The following is a 12118-nucleotide window of genomic DNA, read 5'->3' on the forward strand; positions in this document are numbered from 1 at the left end:
AGTGGGCAAAAGGGGGACGTGTTTGTATGTGTGTATGTACTGCGGGATGTAGAAAATTTTAGTGGCAAAAATAAAAGTAAATGCAGTAACAAGATGTGTGTGCAAGCACATTACTTTCCCAGGGTTTTTATAAAACATATTTTCACAGCCAATAAACTTTAGCTGACAGCTTGTTGTTTTTTGCTGGTTGCCACGCATTTTCTACATCCCTCATGTACTGGATATGTATGTCTGTACGTCTATCTGTTCGTTAGACTGTCGACAGTCCCTTGTGCCTTTTCTGTCTCTTATTGGTGTAGTCTCTCGCACATACGACGGTGGGGGAATCACTAGCGACAGCATACATTGACAAAAGGGACTGTCCTCTACTGCCGTACTTGGGTTGCTGTACTGGAGTCTCGAATGTCAGGTGACCATCAAATACGAGATGCATTGTGGGTAGGGTCAAGGGTGGAGTGGGTATAAAGTACTATTAACTTATATAACCATAGATGCTCAAACATAGAACGTAAACAATAATACGGAAGTTCGCTCTCTCGGTCGTCAGGTAAGGTATTGAATGTTTTAGGCTTATCTTCTTTTTCAAATAGTTTTAGCTAATGGAGATCATGTTTGATAATGTATAAGTCATAAACGTGCAGAATACCCATTATTTACCGAACATATATTTGATAAATTTCCGAATGAAAATTCAATCGCCCGACTAACTTGACACAGCGGGAAATAAACGATTATCGGCGCAACGTATCCAGCCACGATCACTCCAGCTAAGTCTGTTGAGTATTTGTATGGTGCCATGGCGATGTGGATATTAAGCTTAGTTTCGATTCGAATATTATCGACAAACAGTAAATATATATTTTTCTAGAGTAATAAGCGAGCTCGATATTGGAGTCAGTTCGTAATTCTACATAGCTTTACCCAGGCCATTCACGTTGTAACCTCTGACTAGTGTATCCAGTTCAGAGGGACCAACGTTTGTTTTTATTCGATTTCTGTATGAGCATGGAGTTAAACCTTTGTGGTATGATGGGGTATATTCGTATATTATAGATTATTGTTATCTGAACCGCGCTCGTTGTATCAATTATTTCGCGTTCATAAAAAGGAAAAAAAACTTCGAGGGACACTGTTTTTATGAGGTATTACTTCAATTTGATAAATTATTTTACAATTTCAACATGCCTGCATACAGAAATTGTGTTGTCAGAGGCTATGCAAACAGCGGGGCCTAGTTGGAGAAATGGGTGACCAAATACTGAGCAGTACATGTGTGTAATCTTGGTCAAAGTCGATGTGACTGTCAAACACCTCTTCAACTGCATCCATTCTGTAGGGAACTTTCGACAAACAAGAACGGCTTCGATGGCAAAGACTGATAAACAGAAAAGACTGTAGACGTAATAATTGGACACCAAGTCGACATTCAAGGGTGTATTTAGCTCACTTCCCGAATTACAACGTAAGTACGAAAATGACTAGAAAGTGCCAGTTGATAGAAAAAATACCCCATACCTCAGAAGAATCCAAGAATCATAACCGAAATGTTATCAACGGTTTCATCGGTTACACCGAGTATGGGTGTAACAGTGATAACACGAGGAGTCAAATGTTTATCCCATGTTTTGTGCGGAAGTTCCACGGACAGAGAAAATTTTTTGAACCATAGGCATAATACTTAAGAACAAATTTTTCATTTTAAGTGAACACGCTTATGATTATTGAACTGCCTTTGAAAGCATACAGTGTTACAAAGAATTATGTCAACAGGAAATGAGCAGGAGGGATAAGGAGATTATAACTCTGAGACAAATTATAGGTGTTCTACAACGAGATATCAGTAATGTTAAACGAAAATTGTCAAATAGCGAAAGACAGTCGTTAGGTCACACAAAGTTAAAGGGTGATAGAAAATTCAAGGCTTTCACTGGCTTACCAACCGCAAAACTTTCGAATTTTTATTTGAAGAAGTTTTTAATGATGGGGTATCAAAAATTACTCCTTAGCATGGGCCCCGCATAATTTTTTCAAGAGTGCGACGTTAATGCCCGAACACCAATAAAATCTGCTGTCCTTCGTGTGTTGAAACTAATAGATGAATTCTTGTTGCTTTTAATGAAGCTAAAACTCAAAAGTAGGAATTTAGATTTAGCAGATCGTTTCGGTATCAGTGTGGGTGGTTTGAGTAAAATCATCAACACATGGGTCAGATTTTTGTCAAGAGAATTGAAATTTCTCATTCACAACCCACCTAAAGAAAAAGCAATGCAGCATTTAACAATAAGATTTAAAAGCAGGTAAAGGAACGTAAGGCATATCATAGACTGTACCGAGGTCTTCATAGAAACTCCTAGTGATCCAGTTTCACGTGCTGCTACGTTTTCAGATTATAAACATCACCAAACTATTAAATTTCTACTTTCTATCATGCCATGTGGTATGATAAATATTGTTTATCTTGCAACGGGCCCCGGGAGACAAAACATCTGATGTTCATATGATATCCTTGAATATAACGATGAAGTGATGGCAGATAGGGATTTACGATAGCAGACGACCTTTTAATTCGTAACTGTAGGCTATATATCCCACTAGGTAAAGAGGAAATACTCAAATGACAAAATCTGAAATTTCGAAGACGAAGGTTATAGCCAACTTACGTATGTTTGTTGAACGGGCAATCCGTAGAATGAAATATTTTCATATATTGAAACACGAAATGCCTATAGCTTTATTAGATAAAGCTGATGATATAATAGTAATATGTGCAGCTAAAGTTTGTATCCAAAATGATGTTAATGTTGGGTAATTCGCATCTCTCTCAATAAAGGTAAGTATGTTGACGCTTGAAAATATAATTGTGTGAGTTTGGAAGTTAAATCACAAAAATAATGCTAAAAGATACAGCTATTAAGCGTTTAATTTTTTTTAACTTTATTAATCGTATTCTATTATAGATATTAAAGTTCACACGATTGGAACTAATTTGGGATAATTGGATTTTCAATATTTTTCAAATTTCTAGTGTTAGGTCCCGCATAGCTGAATGTTGAAATATTGCAAATTACTCATAAAAACAAGTGTAACGTAAAAAGAAAAGCAGGAGAGATTGCATTTGTGGTTTAAATCGACATTACTTCATCATCCAATTATCCCAAATTAGTTCCAATCGTGTTAGTTATGTTAAACTACGCAATCATCAATTTTACACCAGTTAACTATTCAGCCAATATGTTCGAAAGAACAAATTCTAAATTCAACATTGTCAGACCTGTAATTTTGATCAAAGTAAACTCTTTTTAAGTAATAATACGTGTAAATCATTCTCTCTCTCTCCCCTCTCTCTCTCTCTCTCTCTCTCAATATATATAATATATATATATATATATATATATATATATATATATATATATATATATATATATACATATATATATATATATATATATATATATATATATATATATATATATATATATATATATATATATATATATATATATATATATATGCATGTTCACAGTCTGTGTAACACGATGAAATAGTGAAAAATCGCTAATAATTACGACTAAACTTAGACTTCAAATATTCAGTCGTGTATTAGTCTCCACCCACTCCAACCCAAACAAAGACCTTGTTCGGGTTGTACGTGGCAGAGACTGAATCTTTCAGTCTACAATAAATATTGCACAAATCTCAATAGCTTTTAGCAGCATGGGTGCTTAGTGTCGCAAAATATCCAGCCTTCCTTATTTAAAATCTACGGACAATAATAGTTTTTGCATACATAACTAACGTGCGGGGGAAGTTTTGAGAAGGTGTAACTTTTTTGGTCGTATGCAGCAAAATTGAACTACTTTTTCACTCCTCTTTGGCCTAGCTACTTCTCCTTGAAATCATTTTCTTTAAGACCCTTTTTTCCTCGGGATGTTTTGTAATTTCCGCACAGCAATACGGCAAAGAAGAAGGACATCAGTAATGAATGGGCGAAACTCGTCAAAGGTTCTAAGGGTATATGGACGAAATCAACCGGGATTAGCAGTTTACAAATGATCCTGAGATGGAACTTGTTCGTTCAAATGATGGATCTCCGCACGATTTCAAGATTCGCGTTGAATAATCGCGATCATCATTATCCTCCCTGCATTGCACTCCATTCATCTTCCAGATTTAATGGTAAAGGCGTCTCGATTTATGTCATTTCTCACACTTTCGTCGCGCTGCTTGGCTGCTCGGGTCGTAAATCTAAGAGATTTGGACGGGCGAGTCGCGCTCGTAAATTTTACATATGACGAACTGCTCATGCGCATGTTTCAAGTTAATGAGGGCGCACAAAGGCATGGTGATAAACGTGGTATCCCTTTTCAGTCGGGAGACAGTTGGAGACAGTTGGAATGCGGCCATTACGCCAGCTGGAATGCGACGAAAAATGGTGATAAAATATTTAAATAACTGAGACATTTGCGGCAAAACTCCTTTTTTGTTTGCAATCGCTCGCATTCCAAAGTGACAGATATTTGTACCTACAGTTGACAGTTTGTCAAAAGTTTTCACAGAATCCGTCGGGTTATTTTACAATGTAATTTTGATCACGTTTTATGCGCACACCAATCGCTCAGAGTCTGGATTTTGCCCTTCTTGTTTCATCGGCGATACGGATTACCTTGAAACCCAAACAGTTCTTCAGAAATACCTTTCAAAATCAAATTTCCTAACTGACTTATGTTAGGTTTGTGATACAGGTTTCTGTCTCTGGTAACCGGCTGATGTTTCCCGCAAAAGAATTACGCGCGAATTTGGACCTGTTCACCAGCGGATAGGCTCATGTATACTTTTCCTGGACCAATAGGAGCGCCCCCGGGGACGGATATGCTATCGGTCAATGGGCGTTGATTTTCGTGCTGACGCTTGCACAGTTCGCAATGAAAGTTTTGACTCATCCGTATGAAATTCTATGCCATTTTCTTTTAAATAAATTAACAAACAAAATTAGACTTGAAGGTTCATGTTACAGATGATTAAAATATTTTGTTACTAAAACGACATTGTCCAAAATTGATCATGACGTAATGTCATCGACACTTAAAAATAGGAAAGACCACCATGGCCAAGAAATGCACTGAAGGGCACTGGCCGATTCTATTGAAATATGTCCCCCGAGTGGAGTTTTACCTAATTTATATCTCTACGTTGAATAGTTGTGGCGAGCTGGGGCAACCACCAAAGCGTTACGGTAAACGCGAATCGCTCTCTGAGGTCCTAAAGATAACTTTAAGGATTACAGAGCGGACGCGTAAAATTGTGATGGACTTTGGTCCTATCATCTATCAACAACTGTCACAGTGTAAAATACAGGAGAACAGCTTAGAATATCGGAGACATATAACGGCAAATGATGCGGTATTTTAAAGTCGGTGTACGCACGTATCAGGCTGTGTGGTGACGTGACTCAAATTTTATAGAGCTTGTTTCCCTGTGTGATTTACTGAAAGCACACTTGTCTGAGAATAAATCAAAATGTACCTCAGTAATTCAATTGTTGAAGTTTTTGTCGCCGAAAGACGGATTAGGCCCGATTACGTGTAATATTTTGCAGTCCCAAATGGTTTCAAGAGTATTGCAACGCTTTGCGTCTCCGTTGAAAACGGTGGCCACTCACAGTATCTTACAAGGGATTAGGGCATGGTTTAGTAGGCTTTTGCAAGAATATATGACAGGGAAAATTGAGAGTCGCGAGGTTATGTAAGAGAGTGGGGTGACTTGGTTTAAGGTAGTTCGCACTAAAATGATTCTTAAACTTTTGCTCAAACTTTCATCAAGGAAACTTGAAGCTGTTCTCTTTCAAAATCAAGGGAAAAAAATAGGTTGCAATCGTGCAAAGTTTGGTACTGGAGGAACAAATTACCCTATATTTTAAATATATATTTGAAATTCAAAATGACCGCCATCCCTGTGTCATCTCTATGGGGGAAATAAACTTCCCGATTTTCACAAAATTAAGCCGTTGAAAACTTCATTTACTCAATGAACTTCAAAATACTCCCCTCCCTAAGTGCTAGGCCAAAAGAATATTCTAAAAGTTTGAGAGTCCGAATATCTTTCTCCGAGGCTGCGTATTTTGCCTTTAATAATCAAAGAAAATCGTTCTGACCTAATTGGATGTATCCTTAGAGAGACAAAGCTGTCGTTTGTAACTTATTTTTGTGTGTTCCCCTTGAAATACCTCAAAATCACCGTTTAGTAAACATTAACGTTTGCAGTCTGTCGTAATTTTACTGTAGGTCTCTTAACGGCTTATTTGGTATCGCAGACGCCATTGGACCATGTTTGTCCGAATTTTCTAGAATGCCTGAAACTGTAACACCATTTGTTTTTATTAATTCTGTCATTGAGAGGTGTTCAAGTTGGGGTTTCGGAATTCTTTGTAGGGCTCTCTCTCAGAATCATTAAAATTCTATGTACAAAAGTAAACGTTCAAAGAACAAAAAGTTGCCAAACGAGAGTGATTGCCCAGAGGAGTAACAACAAACTTGTTACATATATAGTTAGATTCAGCCGGGTGGGGGCGTACTCCTGTTCGGAACTGGTATGGATAGCATTGAGTACGGGAAGTTGGTCGTCTTCAGCTTTGCTGAGAATGCCGTCTCTTCGTCCGGGATCTCTTCATACCAACTGCCGAAAGATAAAATTTCTCGGAAGGGAAAGAAACACGACTGCTGCAGTTATGAAAAGGCCGAAAAATGGGAAATGCTTATCTATGGACAGGCTCGTTATGCCTTGGTATTAATGTCAATTTCTGCATCACTTGATATTATCGGCCAGACGTTCAATCCTCGGGTAGAATGCGCCTCGAGGACCGACAGATTTTCGGACTCCCAAATTTTTACATTACTTTTCTGCTCTACTGTTTGTGGGGGTTCATTTTGAAGCTGTCGGAGTAAGTAAAGATTTCATGGTCTTATCTTTTCGAAACTCGGAATGTTTAATTTCTCCTCGCGGAGTTAACACAGAGATGCGGCCATTTTGAATTCCGAGTGTCGGTAAATATATAGATATAAGTATTTCTCTTGCCAAAATTTAAGAGTGACCGTGATATTCATGTGTGATTTTTGAACGACAGTAGTTGAGATATTTAGCAAAATTTTAGTCTCTCAATTTATAAGTCTGAGCTACCTTTAGTAAAATACGTCTCGAGATCGAAAGTTTTAAACATTTTGTAAGAACTTTTACGAAGGGGAAACTTAAACCGTTGTATTTCATAATCAAAAATGAAAGTAAGCGGTCATCTACCGTACATAAATTTTGAGATTTAAAAACAATATTACCTGGATCTAGGAGACTAATTTCAATTTTATTTGCGTATAATATCTTTAAGATATGATAATTATAATCTAACCTCTAAAACGTGATCGGAGTTTGGCACAAATTTTCACCAAGCTCTTGTTTTCCGGTTGCAATTCGTTACCCAGCTGTAATGTCCTTCATCTCTACACTCGTTTTGTACATCAACCGCAGGAGGGCGATCTTCTAGCAGCTATGTGTTGCTATACATACAGGTGCTCGAGTGGCGCGTGGGATGGTTGGCAGTGGTCTCGTGCCAAACACATACCCCGTATATAAAACTATGGAAATATAGAATTGGCCCTCTGTTCTGTTATATCTCCTACGAACAATTATGCTCCGTCTGGCAACACCTATGATAAATGTATTGATTGTAGATTCGATACACGTAAAATATAAGCAATTGCCAGATGACTGACTTTGGGTTTCAGTGCAGTAAAATGTTTTTGAGAATAAGAAGCAATCATGAGAAGCCTGGATGTCCATAACCGTTTGCTTCATCTCTATTCATTTAATGTGTTCTCATTTTCTTTCTCAAAAAAATTTGCTAATCTTTTAACTTTCCTCGCTTATTTTAATTACTTTTCAATGAAATTGCCTGCAACACTAGTTTTTTTTCAATTTTTTAGATACTTTCGAAATAGGTTGCTTTGAATTTTACTCATGGCATATTTAATTTACTTTGTGGTGTTAGTGATGTTGTTTATCTCAACGTTGGTAATCATAGTTGTGCATCAATGCTCCGTGCATACAATAACAAAATCCAAGTTGCTATATTCCAGTAACATCAGAAGTTCATTGCTTGCGTATATATTTGGTGTGAATATGAAACCAAAGTGAAAATCCACGTACGAAGGTTTTATTTGCAACAGTACAGTGTATACATCAGAAATATAATCCTGACAATTGTTGTAAAATTTTATGATAACAAGCTAAGTCACCTATGCCACACATCAAAAGTCCCAATAAGCAGGTGACGGCGATGGTATAAAAAACGGTATTTGTCGTAATAAAACTTCTCTCAAACGCCTGAACTGACCTAAATTTCCACTCGTACGGGCAAGAGTACCATTGACCTAACGATTGTCACATCACTGTGAATTGTGTTAGTGTAAGGCTGCGTTCACAAGTAACGGTCGGGGGGGGGGGACGCTGGAGGAACCGCGATTGAAATCTTAGTTTTTAGCTACTATAGACTATAGTCTATAGAAGCTATTGGGATGGGTATCCGTCCGGCGTCCGTCGTCAGTCTGTATGTATGTATGTATGTATGTATGTATGTATGTATGTATGTCCGTTTGTGAGGCGTCCGTCCACTCAAATATCTTGAGAACCGCAGTACTTACTGATTTGATATTTGTTGTGTAGGTGAAAAATATGATTTTGAGAAACTATTTTTTTTTATTTTTTGATATTGTCGAAAATAGGCAAATTAATGCCAAAAAAGGTGTTTTTGGTAAAAAAACTTCTTCTTCATAACTACTGGTCAGACAACTTTGTCATTTGGTATACAGGTCCCTAGGGATAACCCAACTTAGATTTGTTCAAATTGTGATGAAATATGCAAATGTGTATTTTTAAGGAATTTTTTTGTCATTTTTGGTCAAAATTTGACTTACATTGTATGTAATTCTTGTACTGTATAAACCCTATCAATTCACCCAGAAAAAATAATTAATATGATTTTAAATAATTGAATTAATTAGGAAATCATCAAAGCCAAAATAATTTTAGTGTGGAATTATCAGAAAGTTCAACTTTTTTTGACAGTTCATAGTGAAATGCTTACCATCTTGCAGGATTAAAACATGTAAAGGCAACTTTCCTGAATCCCAACTTTAATATATTCTGAACCACCATTTATGTTATCTAAAAGAAATCGCTCATAATAGTTTGTCATGATAGGGTGGTCAAATAAATAGAGATAGAGAAAGTTCTAATTTCCATTTTTGGTTGACTTGGTAAGGATAAAATATACTTTTTGAGGAAAAAAATAGAGTGGTCAATTAAAAGAGTGGTCAAAGTGATAGGGTTTTTATGGTAAAGCTAGGCTGTAAGATTCCTCATGTGCTATTTATAGCAATTATGCAATCTGTGTAAACAGTGCAATGAAAGTGTAACATGATTCCTTATAATGCTTTTGATGACAACTTCTTAAGTTTCAAACATTTGTCTCTTACGTACAGTCTCAACTTATTCAACAGAACTTACTTACAATGTTAATTTGAAAGTTAAAATGTGCTTGGTTAATAGGATGAAAATACTGATATCAAAAAATAACCAGCTCAAGATTCTTTAAACCTGACAGATTTGCTGTTTTTTATGACGTAAATCTTAATTTAAGCAAGTCTTGTTTACTTTAATTAGAATGTAATTTACTCTCGTTTATTTGCTATTATAGACTAATATAGTCTGATGAAATATGCAAATCTGTATTTTTACGGAATTTTTTTCCATTTTTGGTCAGGCCATCCTGAAATGAGCTATCAAAGATATCCACCTTCTTCATCAACACATGTGTCACAAAAGGTTATTCTCTACATAACACAGCAGAGCTCTGTCAACTGTTGAGTCGCTTTTTTCAAAACTGCTGGTCAGACAGCTTTAATATTTGGTTTACATGTCCCTAGGATGACCTTAGTGAGATAATTTCATACAGTCAGGAAATACTTAAGTTTGTATCCATGTCTATTGTAGCTTCAGGGACTTTGGCCCTATGTTTTCTAATTCCCCTTCAATAACTTCAAAAACTTTCAAGTCCCCCGTCTATATGATCAAAATTTTCAAGTCTCTCCAATTATCATATAGCCGCATACTTATTACGGATGCGCGCAATTAAAAGATAGACTTGTATTTGGCAGTTACACTCGCAGATGTTCGACACTACCCTTAATTAGCAGTTTGTAGAGCCATATTCATATAAGATAATTTCTTAAATTGGTTCATTTTTAAAGCATTAGTGAATTTTTGGATTTATCAGGCCTAATATAAGCCGACTTGAGTTAATCCAACTCTTGGCAGGTAAATGACACCTGCTGAAGAGCACACAAGATGACAATTATGAGAGAGTATGAAAATTGTGAATTCCTGGCAACATTTTGCAAAATTGTGAAAAAGTGAGCTCAGTGACCGACCAAAAATATATTTTCAAAAATAAGAGACACATATGACATAGATGCTGCTCAAAATTGTTAATACTGGAAGATTAAAAATATTCCTTAAAATAACGTTTTAATCTCTAACAGTTTTGATGTAATACTCCAACTTTGGTAGAAATAAATAATTCCATCCAGTCACACATTTTTTCATATAAATTAGTGTGAAAATTTAGAAATCAAGCATGATGACCCCATCTTTTTTCTTTAATATTTGATTATTCTCATGTGCCAGAATTCAAAAATCCCCGATACCTTCCAAGTTTCCTGGTCTTCCATATCATATGGTGCTCTCTTGTGTGATCATATGTACAAGTATATTTCACTGTCATGTGCGTAATTTGACCCAAACTCTTCTTCAACTACATCAGGGTCAGAGCTATCTCTGTTACTGTCGCTATGCTGTACAGTGACACTGCAATAGCAAGGCAGTAGCTGTATTAACTTTAATTATTTTGAAAATATTTTTGTTCACTTTATACAACCGTGTTCTTGTTCTACTCCCTACAACATGTTGAACTGTCCATAATTCAGCTTGCCAACACAGCCAGTGTATGTGTTCTGGATATTTGCATCATTAAGAATGGCTTTCAGGCTGGAATGTAATTCAGTTATCATCCAATACATATTAATATATACATGGTTTGTCGACAAACTAAAATATTGTGTGTTTCAGCATACTGTAGGGAGACAGCAAGAAACTGTATTTGATATAGTGCATAGAAATCTTGAAAAAGTCATCTACAGTAGAAGCTTCTGCCACATTACTGGGCCCACTTGTTTGGGATTTTTTCGACAAATCAGAAATGCTTAGATTTTTTCGAGATAAAAATAATGAAATGTGACAAAATGGTTCTAGATTTTGTTTAATTATTACTAATATTAGAAAAATTGAATGAGATTAAAATGTTATTCATTTTTCATTGATTACGTGACAAACCTTGGAATTGGAAAATGTAAAGGTAAAAGGGTGCAAATGTAAAGGTAAAACGGAACTAAAAATGTTCAAGTACCCCCTTAGGCATTGCAAAACTTTCAAGTCCCCCTCCACTACCCTAAAAATTTTCGAATCTACCTGAATTCCTCCAGCTTCCCCCCCAGCCCTTATCGTTTTTTTGTGAACGCAGCATAACTGTAAAACACATTGATACAACAATACAACAAAGAACAGGAAAGTACAGAATATACAACTGACATTGAACAAACACTTTCACGTCAAGACTAACTTTGAGATTATATAAAATTTGATATCTTAACTTCAATAGAAATAAAATGAAAAAGGTATAAACATGCTGACTCAGTTAAAAAACCCAGACAACTGTAAAAACCAACAAATGTCACTCAGTGAACAGATGTATATTTTCCCGTTGTATTCATCAAATCTAGTCATAATGATACAGTTTTCTCGAACACATTCCTTCCCACCATACCATATTCCTTAACTGTGAAGTACGCTTCATGACAATAAATCAAAACTATGTAATTATTGATATGGCATCCAGCCTGCGGGACATCGAAACCAAAACGAGAGGAATTGTAAAAATTGGACTGATGAGGGCGCTAATCATGTAAACCCGCCTGGTTGTTCAGTACCTTGAATTCACTCAAGGCACTAGTGACAA

At 36.2% G+C, this 12118-nt stretch overlaps 1 protein-coding gene across 1 annotated transcript in view; it reads right to left on the reverse strand.

Moving 5' to 3' along the window:
• The window catches only part of LOC139114160 (sulfhydryl oxidase 2-like), a 179112-nt gene that overhangs the window by 37281 nt on the left and 129713 nt on the right, over nucleotides 1–12118 (reverse strand). The gene's annotated exons all lie outside the window — the stretch shown is intronic.

Source organism: Ptychodera flava, chromosome 16 (assembly GCF_041260155.1).
Source record: "Ptychodera flava strain L36383 chromosome 16, AS_Pfla_20210202, whole genome shotgun sequence".
Taxonomy (NCBI): Eukaryota; Metazoa; Hemichordata; class Enteropneusta; family Ptychoderidae; genus Ptychodera; species Ptychodera flava.